The sequence below is a fragment of the Sphaeramia orbicularis genome, chromosome 9 (assembly GCF_902148855.1).
Source record: "Sphaeramia orbicularis chromosome 9, fSphaOr1.1, whole genome shotgun sequence".
In the NCBI taxonomy this organism is placed as follows: Eukaryota; Metazoa; Chordata; class Actinopteri; order Kurtiformes; family Apogonidae; genus Sphaeramia; species Sphaeramia orbicularis.
The window spans coordinates 48,426,996-48,441,153 of record NC_043965.1 but is presented as its reverse complement, the minus strand read 5'-3'; positions in this window follow the sequence as shown (position 1 = coordinate 48,441,153).

Here is a 14,158-nt window from a genome sequence, read left to right as displayed (position 1 = left end):
ACTGCAAATGTTTTGTTGAGGTTTTAATTAATTCCATTTTGTTTAGCATTCGAATCTACTCATATTAAGTGGATTACTATCAATGGCTTTATTTAATTAACATTTACTCAATACCAAACAGAGTGAAATTTAATTAATATTATTACTTGTAATGTGTTGCCTTATTTTTATTGAGTAGATATGGGGTATCTTTTTTTTTTCTTTTTTACAGTGTAGCTGTGCAGCAATTAAGTAATTAATAATATTGTAAGATATTGCAGCTATGTTTTTATCTATTTAATATCAAAGAATGTGCAAACTGTAAGGTATATAAAACTTTTTAAAGTAAAATCTTAGATACACAACACACAAAAAATATAACAATAAGAACAGATCGTGCCAAAAATTGCAACTGTTTTGTTGAGGTTTTAATTAATTCCATTTTGTTTAGCATTCGAATCTACTCATATTACGTGGATTACTATCAAGGGCTTTATTTAATTAACATTTACTCAATACCAAACAGAGTGAAATTTAATTAATATTATTACTTGTAATGTGTTGCCTTATTTTTATTGAGTAGATATGGGGTATCTTTTCTACTTCTTTTTTTTTTTTTTTTTACAGTGTAGCTGTGCAGCAATTAAGTAATTAATAATATTGTAAGATATTGCAGCTATGTTTTTATCTGTTTAATACCAAAGAATGTGCGAACTGTAAGGTATATAAAACTTTCTAAAGTAAATTTGTGCGTACACAACACAAAATATATACCAATAAAAACAGATACAGCTGAAAACTGCATCCCCCATCAGAATTAGCTTGCAAAACTAAAGGAGTGAAATGACTTTAGCAGCTCACATTTGGAACCATTCTGGTGTGATAGGGTAGATTTGGTGCACTTTGTCCTCATCATGGCTGATTTAGGAAGGGGGGGGGCTGTTTTCGACAGCTGCTGGCATTTTCGGCAGGGAGCATAATTCGGCACAACACATGTTGCTTTATATGTTGCTATGGGATACCGGTGATTCCAGTTCGAAAACTTTACAACCGGTCCTTCATTTTTCTGGAAAAGCTGCTTCTTTGTTTCTTTTTGGACTAAAGAAAGTAATTCACATGATCTGATCAAAACAGGTTTGTGAAAAAAAAAAAAAAAAAAATGATATGATTGGATTTGAAGACTACAATAGGATGGGCTTGAGACACCAGAAAAAAGGGCTAGCTTTGCCACTTAAGGACTTAATTAACCCTTTCATGCATGAACTATAAGAATCTTAATCAGGATTTTTTTTTCCCCGGAGTGTTTTTATCCCTCTTTAGTTATGAAAAAAAAAAAAACCAATGTGATTGAAAATTTTCTTATGAACCTATTTTTTCATGGAGTTACAAAAATGTCCAATCAGCTGGACCTCATGTGTTTTATATTTGAGGCAAAGAAAAATGTATTTACTGATACATTGTGTGAAAACTATGAATCAAAACATTTCTAATGCTGCTAATCTGTTGTTTTGTGACATTTTAACGTACTATAATACTAGTTATTACTCACTTCATGGAGATAATATGCAAAAAAAAAAAAACAACAACTTTTGTTAATGACAGTCTAATAACAATAACAAACAATTGATTTACACTCACACATATTACTGCAGATCAGGTTTATCAAGAACAGCAAAGTTACAGTAATGGCATGAATTACAGTGTATGAGATAATGCATAAGTGTCCACTGTGTTGGTTGATATGGAACTGAAACAACAAAATCCATGAATATATCCTCCTGAGACCCAGTCAGTAAACATTTTCGCCATTTTAAATTAAATAATTGCCTTAATTGGAAACAGCATGATGCAACCGTTACTTCAGATAAATGTTTTTTTTTTTATAATGTCCTTTTCAGTGGACATTTATTTATTTTTTGAGTAAAGATGTGAAACTCTAGTCCATCACAGAAGACAAAGATGCTTTGCTGGGTCTCAGGAGGATATAAGAGAACATCTGTGAATAATTGTCCACTGTAGTGACCACTATGCATGAAAGGGTTCATTCGTAAGTTATCACGAGATAATGACCATAAAATTACATGGTAAACCACGGCCCTCCTCGGCTTCCGTATTGTACACATTTCCAGAATGTAATTTTACTTTTTTGCACTAAAAAAAAAAGAGGGGAAAACTTGAATCGTTTCTAGGTTATTATGTTGTTCTTATAGAAATGCCATCGGTATGAGTGTGGCCCCTGAACTACACTTTGCCAGTCCTGTTGGAGGGGGTCAGTGCGGCTTCCTGCTCACCTGTGATTTCCAACCTTCAGCAGGGACTCGAATGCACCATTCAGTGGAGAGAGAGGAGAGAGCAGGTCGACACAAGCAGTACTCGATAGTTCAGGGAAGAAAATGCGTCAAAAGCTTCAGAAATATTGTATGTGTTGATACTTTTAAAACACGTTGTCACATTTTCTGTCTGCGCTTCTGTTAGACTTGAAATTACGACTTTGAGAGAAGAACGTGAAGGGGACATAAGAAGCGCGTCTCTGTTGAGGTGAAGGGAACACGGGAACGCGTGGACTGATGAACCCACTCATGAATGTGGACTGAAGGGAAGAACCAGACCAGGATCATCCACGGAAACGGCTCTAAGGTGAGACCTGAACTGGGACACCTGTGTCTGACTGAGTCCTCAGACCCTGCAGGGGTCTGCTGGACCCAGACCTGGACCCAGACCACATGGAAGGAGCTGGGTCTGTTTGGATTCCAGCCTCTGTACCTGATTTCCATGTTCAAGCTGTAGCATGAGTGGATCTGAACCCACACTAAGGTTTTATTGGAACCCCTGCTGAAGTCCTCTGTTCTTCTCTGGTCCTGGTCCTGGTCTTATCTGTGCCCCCTTGGCTGCAGGCACAGCTCTGGTTTTTGCCTTCTGCAGCAGGTCTCCTACCTCTGCATGACTTCTAACACAGACCCTGTTCTTCTGGGCTCTGCAGTTTTCTATATGCTGATCCTGAATACTGTTATGATTGTGCAACAGGAGTTCAGGTGCAGTCCTTCAGTCCTGTCCTGACCAGTCACTGCCCTCTGCTCTGCTTCTTTTTTTTTTTTTTTTTTTTTTTTTTTTGAAACATGTTTGTTTTGCTGGTTTTTTTAGATGGTTGACCCAGATCTGACCGGGCAGGACTTCAGCACAGAATATCTGCGAAATGGTGAGGATTTTACACTCATATGAAAAGTAAAAGTACTGGTGATGTGGAATGACTCCTTCCAAAGGAGATTTATCGATGGCAAAAAAACAAAACCTCCTATCTGCAAATTTTTAGATTTTGAGTTTTCACATTAAATGGTGAGAACAAGGATGACTCCACATTTTCAGTCTATCTGCAAGATAATCCTGCCTTTTCTTATGATGTGAAGGTCACCTGACAACAGCAACAAAGACCAGACTATAATAAAACTAAACCATCAATCAAACAAATCAAATTTTATTTATATAGCGCCAAATCATAACAAAAGTTATCTCATGACACTTTACATATAGAGTTGGTCAAAACCAGACTCTAAGCCAGTTTACAGAAACCCAACAGAATCCTCCAGGATCCACTTTTTTTTTTTTGTTTCCTGAAAAAAGTGATTTTTTTCAGATAGGAGGTTTGTATTGTGGCCATTGTTATGTAAGAGTGTTTTGTTCCTTATGCTTCAGAAACTGCAGCACTTTCTATCAGCATATCAGTTTGTTTTTGGGTTTTTTGGTAAAAAAGAAGAACTACAAGCTCTTCAACAAATGTAGTGATGTCAAAAGTACAATATTTGCTTCTGAAATGTAATGGAGTAGAATAATATAAAATATTATGAATGGAAATAAAATAGAATCCAGTTTATCGTCGTTACAAAACACAAATATTCCAGTGCAACAGGATTTTGTTTTCAACCTCCGTTAAATACCCAAAATAAAATCACTTTAGCAATATACACATCTAAGTAGAAGGGAACTAAGGGTAATTCATGTACTGTATGGATAAAGATGAACAGTAAATATAAGTATATTTATTAACAAGATCATTGTACTTGGGTTAATGCACTTAAATACCATCACTGACAGTCACAGGGTTAATAATAGTGCATCTGGAGTGTATTATAGATCTGAGTTAGTTTTATGTGATTGTTATCTGTGAGTAAAAATTACAGAAAGCGAAAAAGACAAACTAATGAAGGGCCAGATCAAGCGAAAGTGAACATCAGTGTCAAAAATTCAAGTTTCACCGTCTATCATTTCTCAGATAGGCTCATATTTAAGCTCAAGAACTCTGTTTTATGGAAATTTTTGCAAAATTTCCGTATCTCAAAAAGATGTAAAGATATAATCGAAATGAAACCTAAAACGGACTAAAATATAAAATTTAATAATAATATTTTTTCTTGCTTGTATCAGTGATATTTTAAGTCTGTGAATCTGTAGGAACTAATTATTCAACAGTACAAGAATATAGAAAGGTTATGTTCAATCCAATTACACTGGGTTACAAAAAAATGTTCTTTTGCAAGTTGTCTAGGTTTTTTCAACTGAATTAGGACCATTTTGTACCGCTAAATCCTAAAATGACATCTGTTTTTCTCAATCCGGTCAGGTTTTTTTGCTAATTTGATTTTGAAAAATTTGATCTTCTCACAATCTGCGCCCAAACTTTATCTTGGTCACCAAGTTTAATACCAAAATAATATTGATAAGCACACTTTATGAAACTTGTGACTTGATTCCTGTTAGGTACAATGGTGTATTCACCGCAGATGTAGCAGAATACATCAGGCTTATTTTTGCAAGATCTTCTAGTCGAAGCCATTTCATTCACCTGTAATATTAAAAAAACCATTAATCATAAATTGGCAAAAGTAAAATCTTCAGAACTCGTTTATTGCAAGAAATATGAAAGAATTTTGTATCATATGATGTGAAAATGCCCATAAATGTAAGCAAAAATGTTAAAAAGCCAATATGTAGCATAGTTCAGAAAGTTGACCTGATTGAGCAAAATTAATGTGATTTTTGGATTCAGCACACCAAAATTATCCTAAATCAGCTCAAAAAACTTCAACAATAAATTTGTTGTTGACCAGTGTTATTAGTCAAATACGCTCTGCTATTAGCTGTATATATCACTTCAGTTGCAACATGTATGTTCAATAAAAGTTTATTAGCATATTTGTAGAGTTTTAGTTCCAGCAAAGTCTTTTATTCTGATACTTAACAAAGTGACAAACTGCTGTCCCTGTGTCACAACATATTTGTGTTCATAAAAACTTATCATTTCAACATTTTTATTCAATATTGATCCCAGTTGTAGTTTAACATCAGAGTTAAAGCCCTAGGTTTCATTTAGGATCAGTTTCTTATGAGAACAGCATGTTTTGTACATTTGAGTAAAGTGAAAAGAAAATTATGTTCATTTTGAGTCCCTGTGTCACGCAGCAATAATTTAAGTATTTTTACCTCAAAATTGTATTTCTGTAAATTGTAACATGTGTCATGTGAAAGTACTTACTGAGACCTATTCACACATGTATTGAACATGGAGATAGAGTTATTTAGTTTAAACACAGACTATTGAACAGGAAATGTGTCCTCATGTCACCGCCTGATCTGGCCCTGAAGTATTAGTTGCAGTAGTTTTTCTTCACCAGTTAAACATGGGAATCCATCCAATTAAGGTGACTTGCATTTGGCAGCACTCTCCACACTAAATAATAAAGATGTCCATACCCAAAGTAAAAGTCACAAATAGGGATGTAACGATATGAAAATTTCATATCACGATTACTGTGACCAAAATTATCACAGTTATCATTATTATCACAGTATTGTTGAAACTGTGCTCAAAATGTTCAAAAAGTACTGATACACACACTGAAATAATTTAACCAAGTTGTATTAAAAAAAATAAACAAATAAATAAAATAAAATAATTGGCACAATGTACTTTGTCTTGGCAGAAACATTCAAATATTAACCCTTAGTGGTCTGAGCCTGTTTTGGTTGTTTTTCAGTCCTTTTGATTTTGCCTTTATATACTATATACAGAAATGTTTCTTATGCACATGTTTGGTATCTTTTTTCCAGCACAACTTCATCTATTTCATCTATTATTTTTTTCACTTTAACCTACTATAAAAACATAAAAGGCCAGAAAACACAAAAAAAAAAAAAAAAAAATCCGATTTGAAAACTGTCTATACTTTATGGCATAAATAACACAAAGATGCTTAAATGAACCTTTTCCAAGACTCTAAAAGTGAAAATTGGTTACAAATATTAGGTATAGAAAATCAAATTTGTTATAAATTAAAACTATACTCAAGTATTTGACATAAAAGCAGATCTTTACATTGGCGTTTTTTCCCCTAAAAGTGCGGTAATAAAACACAGTTATCATGATAATTAGAATTTAAACGGTAATACTAACCGTCTGCAATTTTACTGCGGTTTATCATTATACCGGTAATCGTTACATCCCTAGTCACAAACATATAAATTATCCAATGAGGGAAGAGGAAAATAATTTCCAGCCAAGGCGCACTTGCATAATTAAACTGTACTTGAGGAAAGAGTTAGATGATGTTTTTCAAGGAAGTGAAATGCAGTAATGTCCATAAACGGTGTCTTTGAACCACAGAGGTGAAGCGCGTTGGTGTGATGGTATTTGTATGATGAGACCCAGCTCAGATATGTTGGGCTGAACTAGTTTCTTTCCTCTACTGTACAGGTGTCCATCACCCTCAGATCTCCTTAGAACTGTTTTTCAAGTCGTTCTATTTTTGCTCTTGAAGGTTCAGCCGCAGCTGCTGCTCGTCCCTCCTCATCGGAGGAGACTTCAAGTACGAGTAGTGGAATCATCCCTGGTGAGTCCAGCAGTGTTGATGGTGCGCTCTGAGGCAGCAGGAGGGAAAACTGTCTGTTTTCACTCCAGTAGTGAAGTATATGGACATATTGTTAGCCTCATATCGTAATTATCTAACTCAGGGGTGTCGAACATGCAGCCCGGGGGCCAAATGCGGCCTGCCAAAGGGTCCAGTTTGGCCCCTGGGATGTTTTTGCCAAGTGCAAAAATTCCACAGTCTTGAATTGAATTAGGCAAAAAAAAAATTTGCTTGAATTAAGAAAAAAATCTTGAATTAAGCAAAAAAAAACCTTCAATTAAGTAAAAAAAAAAATTTTGAAGTAAGCCAAAAAAAAATCTTCAATAAAGTGAAAAAAAATCTTGAATTAAGCCAAAAAAATCTCAAATTTAGCAAAAAATCTTGACTTAAGCCAAAAAAAATCTTCAATTTAGTAAAAAAAAAAATTCTGAATTAAGCCAAAAAAAACCCCCTTAAATTAAGTAAAAAAAACCCATCTTCAATTACGCCAAAAAAAATCTTAAATTAAGTATAAAAAAAACTTAATTAAGACAAAAAAAATTCTCAAATTTAGCAAAAAATCTTGAATTAAGCAAAAAAAAAATCTTCATTAAGTTAAAAACAATCTTGAATTAAAGCTATACTGTATGATGTGGCATTTTTACACTTTTTTTTTGTCATCTTAAAATGCTCCTAATAAGCGTGTGTTAAACTAAAATGTAAAAGAAATCCACCAGGTATTGAAACTCAAAAATGTTTAATTCTCGTATATTTCTGATAAAAGTCTGGCCAATCATTTTATTCGGTCCGAATAAAATAATTGGCCGAACCTGGCTGAGCCTCCTGTCAATCATCCATCATGGCCGTCCAGTATCCGATCCATTATCGCCGTCTCCACATCCTATACGGGTACCTCTGAATCTGATGCATCACTCACGCTGCTTCTCCTGTCACTGACCACAGCCTTTCTAGGATGTGTATGGATAAAACTCAAATGCTCATGTGGAAGGGAATAAACGGATTTATGAACAGAAACAACAACTAAGGAGAACAAACAGGAGTCCGATGAATGAAGGATGGAGATAAAAGTCCGGAAGTCAGCTGTACTGGACTGAACAGGTCTGCACAAAGCTCAGCTTTTATGACGGTGGGACTCATACAGGTACATGGACATGGTGTCACACAGTGTAGGATTATGTAGGATGATAATTGTATGGACTATGAAACCTCAAATGTCAACGGAAAAATTCGCGGAGGCCACGCGTTCACAGTGTGCGCGCCCGTCGCCTGGGCATCTCATCTCCATGTACCCAGTACTGCACAGACCAGACCCTTAAATACAGGGTCTACTGATGGAACAGGGGCCGCGGGCCCGTGGCAGGTGGATGATGCATCTGATTACTGAGGGAGGGGTCCGCGGACACACCGAAGTGGACCGGACCTGCCCCTCCGCTTCCTCCGCGCGCATCAGGTGAGAGGAGGCGAGCATCAGAGCTCAGGCAAGGGGAAGTGGGCGGGGCTTTGGAGGGAGGCGGGTTGTTCATGTTCAAACTTTTACTAAGTGCTGTGAGAAATGCCACATCGGTAGGTATAGCTTTAAGCCAGTGGGTCTGTTTATATCTGTTATTTGAAACCTGTACAAGGGCTGTGACATTCATCGATTTTAAATCAAAATCGGATTTATTTTATCAGGAAAATTTTTTTAAAAAGGGAAATCATAAAATCAATGTTTCTGAGGGCTACCGTAGGCTCCTCCTCCTATCTTGAGGGTGGTCTTTTACAGAAGTCTGCGTAACAACCACGGATCTTAAATCTGTGATGGGCCTGCAGTAGTGATACCAATGTAAGCCGTGGTCCACGCACAGTTCCCCCAATTCAAATATAACTGCATGGGGATCACTCATCTTATGTTGTCCTGCACGGATCCATACCGTACCGTCTTCTTCCGATCCGGGTTCGGGTCATGGGGGCAGCGGCCTCAGCAGAGGAGCCCAGACAGCCCTCTGCCCAGACACATCCACCAGCTCCAGGAGAACCCTGAGGCGTTCCCAAACCAGCCCAGAGGCAGAATCCCTCCAGCGTGTCCTGGGTTGGTCTCTTCCATGCACGGATCCTCCAAATTTAAATACAACTGCATGGGGATCACTCATATTATGTGGTGCACGCACGCATGCAGGACTGATGCCTGTCACTGACTTCCACTGGTATCACCTCTGGTTTGGAGCAGTGCCTTGCATAGCAGGCTGCTCACAAAAAGGACGTGCTGACTTCTGTTGTCTTTTGTAGTTTAACCCAAAAATCAAAATCGAAAATTGGTGTTTTATTTTTGGCCAAAATCGTGCAGCCCTACCCTGTACTACCAACCTACTGATGACCTTGAGGCCCTTCATGAGTCCATGGCATCATCATTCATGTGCTCTTATTACACTATATGGAGGTATAACACTGTCAAATCCTATTTGCACCGATATGAGACACCGTCTGAGTACGAGGGCTGTTCAATAAGTTCATGGCCTCACCCAGAACAGAACAACACAGACTGATGATTTATATTTTATTTTTCAACATAATCTCCATTTACAGCAATGCACTTGGTCCATCGATGTTCAAGCATCACTATCCCATCACGAAAGAATGTAACATCATGTATTATAACAACCAGTATTTCTGGGTGAGGCCATGAACTTATTGAACAGCCCTCGTATACAGGGTGGGGAAGCAAAATTTACAATGAACATTTAGTTGTTTTTTCTCAGCAGGCACTACGTCAATTGTTTTGAAACCAAACATATATTGATGTCATAATCATACCTAACACTATTATCCATACCTTTTCAGAAACTTTTGCCCATATGAGTAATCAGGAAAGCAAACGTCAAAGAGTGTGTGATTTGCTGAATGCACTCGTCACACCAAAGGAGATTTCAAAAATAATTGGAGTGTCCATAAAGACTGTTTATAATGGAAAGAAGAGAATGACTATGAGCAAAACTATTACCAGAAAGTCTGGAAGATACTATTAAAGAAGAATGGGAGAAGTTGTCACCCGAATATTTGAGGAACACTTGCGCAAGTTTCAGGAAGCGTGTGAAGGCAGTTATTGAGAAAGAAGGAGGACACATAGAATAAAAACATTTTCTATTATGTACATTTTCTTGTGGCAAATAAATTCTCATGACTTTCAATAAACTAATTGGTCATACACTGTCTTTCAATCCCTGCTTCAAAATATTGTAAATTTTGCTTCCCCACCCTGTAGAACGTGGATGTGAAGTGTTTATGTCATCCAGATTTACTAAAGGATGTTGATTCAAGGATTTTTATTGTCATACCAGCACACATTTACACATGAGATGTAAATATATAAACAATATGTACATGAAAAAGACATTTGTATAATAATGAAAAAAAGATAAAAGACCTATGTATAAACCCAGTGGTGCATGTGCAAAACTGGCCTGTATTGCACTTGAATGATTGAAGCCCTGACAGATCAGTACTCGGACCTAAAGGACCTTTTGACCTGGGAGGTAATGGAAGCAAAACTCCAAAGTCCAACTATCAAGTGCATGTTTTTAACACCAAACCTCCCCAGGGGTTCTCCATTCACATACCTGTGTATGTGAATATTTTGGTGTTGCATAAATTCGCCAGAGAAAGTTTGTTGTGTTTGCGTATTTCGGTTACAACAGAACAAGTGCAAATACAGACTGAGCTGCAAAACAGTCTGAACCGGTTTATTCAGCTGAACAGGAACAAACACCGGTAAACAAATTATTTCTGCAATATCACCTCTTAGAAAAAACATTTAAATGAAATGTGTTGCTTCGTGTACGTGTTCCGCACACACATCAGTAGTAGTGTGTGATGGTGTGTGTTTCTGTGCTCACAGGTGCCATTGCTGCTGCCTTGTTCATCGCCTTATTACTTGGTCTCTATGCCGTGCTCTGGAAGTGCATGGTGTCACCGCCAACAACACAACGGTAGAGAGCACACACATGCCTAAACTTGATTGCACTAGAGCTGCAGTGTGATTTTGTTGACACTTGCTGACACATCAATCTTGCAAAGTGCTATTTGTTCCCAAGCTGTTTAGTGTCACATGTCTGAACTTTGTCTCCTAGCTCGTCAAACTGTCTCATATGATGTCAGTTTATCCACTTCACAAACATATACTAGAATATAAAATATAAAACTGTGTGCAATTGAAATATGTGCAAATTATAGATATACTGTGGTATAAAAATGTGCAAATGTAACAGGGTAAACATTGTAAACATACGTGTGCCAGACAGGAGGCACATGTTCCGTGTGTGTTTATTGCACATTACAGTTTTTACTGGAGTTTTTATTTGACTCCTCAGCCAAACAGACTCGTTTCTGTTTTCAGAAAGAACAGAAAGCTGCGAGGACGAGTGCAACAGAGGACGCTTGTGTGAAGCCTGGCCTCCTTGGTGCTCTGCAGATCATTTTGGATCCTAATGATGTGGACTAAAATCTGAGAGAATGGACTTTTCTCTCTGGGAGACTTCTAGGCTGGTGTGAGGATACTTGAGTGAGGATGATCTGTGTACAGGTGAACAGATCAAAGCACATAAACAGACTCAGCTGTGTGGAGATACCACTCAGGTGACTCCTGATGGTTCACTTTGACAGGGGGTGCAGCGGAGTTCAGATCCAGACATGGACACCAGGGATATGTCCTTACCTGTAGTCGTGCAAATTCAATGACGTTAACCAGTCTGTTAGATAGGGGAGGCCATTAGAGGGACTACACACATAGTTACTGAATAAAGTTACATCCATAGACTGTAGAGTAAACGTGAATGAAGCCCCTGTAGTGTCACCCCACACTTTAAAGCCCCAGTTTTGGCATTTTGACCATCATCATCTTGGTTTTACCCATATTTTACACATATTAATTGGTTGGATTCAGGGAAGAGTGGAGGCTGAAACTTATTTAACCCTCTGGTATCCGGGTGCGCCTTTTTGACACACTTTGCACTTCGTTTTAAAAAACTTCAAATTATTTTTCACAATTTAAATAAGGTTAGAATTCAAAAGTTGTTCATTTTTGCATGATCTTTAAACTTCTGTCCACCAACTAAAATTTGCACATTGTAAACAAAAGAAAATTACAAGACTAGCATCTGTCTCCCAAGTGTGCCTAAAACGCACTATTTCTTCCATTTGATCTGTATGATTAGGGCTGACCTTGATTTACAAAAATAAAATCAAATTAGAGCAGAAAAATAAATCATTATATTATATTTAATAGTTTGATTTATAGGTGTGCATTTTTTTCGCACTTGGTGACAGATGCTAGTGTTTTTGAACATTTGACCTAGCGCCAAAAATAAAAATGCAAATTAACCAATGTTGGAGTTAATCATTGACATATGTCAGGCTGCAAAAATCAAATAATATGTGATCCACTTTTTATGTAGTATATTGAAAAAAATTTATTTTTTGTGTTTTTTGCATCCAAAAAACTGGTTTGTTTACATTACAAACAGCATTTAAAGGGTTAAAAATGTGACAATTATTGAGTATTTGGTATTTTTATTTACGGCTCAAGTTGATGAAATAGAAAAAAGTGTAAAAGAATTTAAAACAAACTGTATGAAAATTTTTTTGACATTATTCCACAAGTGTGCCAAAAAGGCACACTTGGTGCTTAGTAAGGGCCTTGGTGGACGGGATACCGGAGGGTTAAACCAACAATTACTTAACAATAACCTACTGAAACCACAAACTAATACCGTTATGTAAGACATGACAGCTACTTTATACATTTTAAAACACTAAGCTGTGTCTTATAAAAGTAATGTCCAAGTTTGTGGAATGTGCAAACACTAAACAGAGTAGTAGTTGGGCTAATGAGAAGGCTAGCTGCCGTTCTAGAACCTATAGTGCAAAATATATCTAACAGTAGCTAATGTAAGTCAAAGATATTGAGACATAAAAAGTCCCGTGTGTTTGGTCCACTGTATTGAAGAGCTGTAGTAAATGGGCCTCATCTGCACCTCAAACAGTCACTTTTCTTCTAAAACGATCTTGTAGTTAATGTAAGATGTGATCAGGTGGGGTCCTAATGTACTAGTCGATGAATAAGGTGTTAAAGATCATCTCAGAGGTCATGATTGTTATGTAACTTACAGTTTTCACACAATTGTACGTTGTTCAGTGAAGGGAGTCATTTCTTCCGGAGGCCTCCATTCAGACAGATCAGACTCTGGTCTTCCTTCGTTTACACCAAGGCTGGGACGAAGGAACACCCAGACATTTGGTTCTGGCGTCTTTAGTCAGAGAATCATTGATGAAGTTACAGCAGAAGGCTGGACACTGGGATTAAGTGCTGGTAACTTCATGTCAATCCTTTAATGCTCAAGCACAACTACAGCAGAGAAAAACTATTCAGTAAACGTGGGCTCTAAAAGTAGGCAGACAGACAGTATCAATCAATCAAACTTTATTTGTGTAGCACTTTTCATACATGTTACATAAAGTGCTTTACACCAAACCCCCCACTGTCCCGCAGTTACAAATAAAACTACAAATAAAAGCTACAGTAACCTCCCTCACTGTCACTGAATGTGAACATGTCCTTAATCATTCAGAACTGATTGTGTAGAAATTTAGAGAGCAGACTTCTTCTTGTGCCAGGCTGTAAACATGTTTATTTGTGCTGTAACATGGGTCATTTAAATATGGAGGTCTATGGGGACAGATCCAGACTCAGGTGTACATGTGAGGAACTGCAGGTGTAGGTGCTTGGTGTTGGTTTCATGCCACTTGGTTACATCCAATAACTGTACTTTCTTCTACTGTGTATGCAACATAGCACACTTAATGTTAAGTTAATCCATGTCAGCACATTTAGTTCTTTGTCAGACCACCATCAAAAAAGCAGAAGGGTCTCAGGAGCTTTTTCTAATGAGTCTGAAGTTAGCACTGGCTAACACGCCGACCCTGTCATCTGTAGGCTAATGGGTAGGCTGGCAGCATAAAGTAGCATTTATGGAGGATATATCAAATTATGAGGTGAATTTCAGTATACAAGTCTCATGAAATTATCACTATTAATGAATTATTTTGTCGGCAGGAAACAAAGCAGCAGGTTCGAGACATAGATCAGTCTGATGAAGGAACAGGTGCATCCTCATGGGTTTGTGTGTTTATCCATTACAGAGAGGCATCAGGATTGATGGTGACCAAATCTAACCCTTAAAAGCTAACGGGGCCATTTGAACCACATGTGGTTTTATGAGTTCTATGGGTGGTGGTGGTGGTGGTGGTTG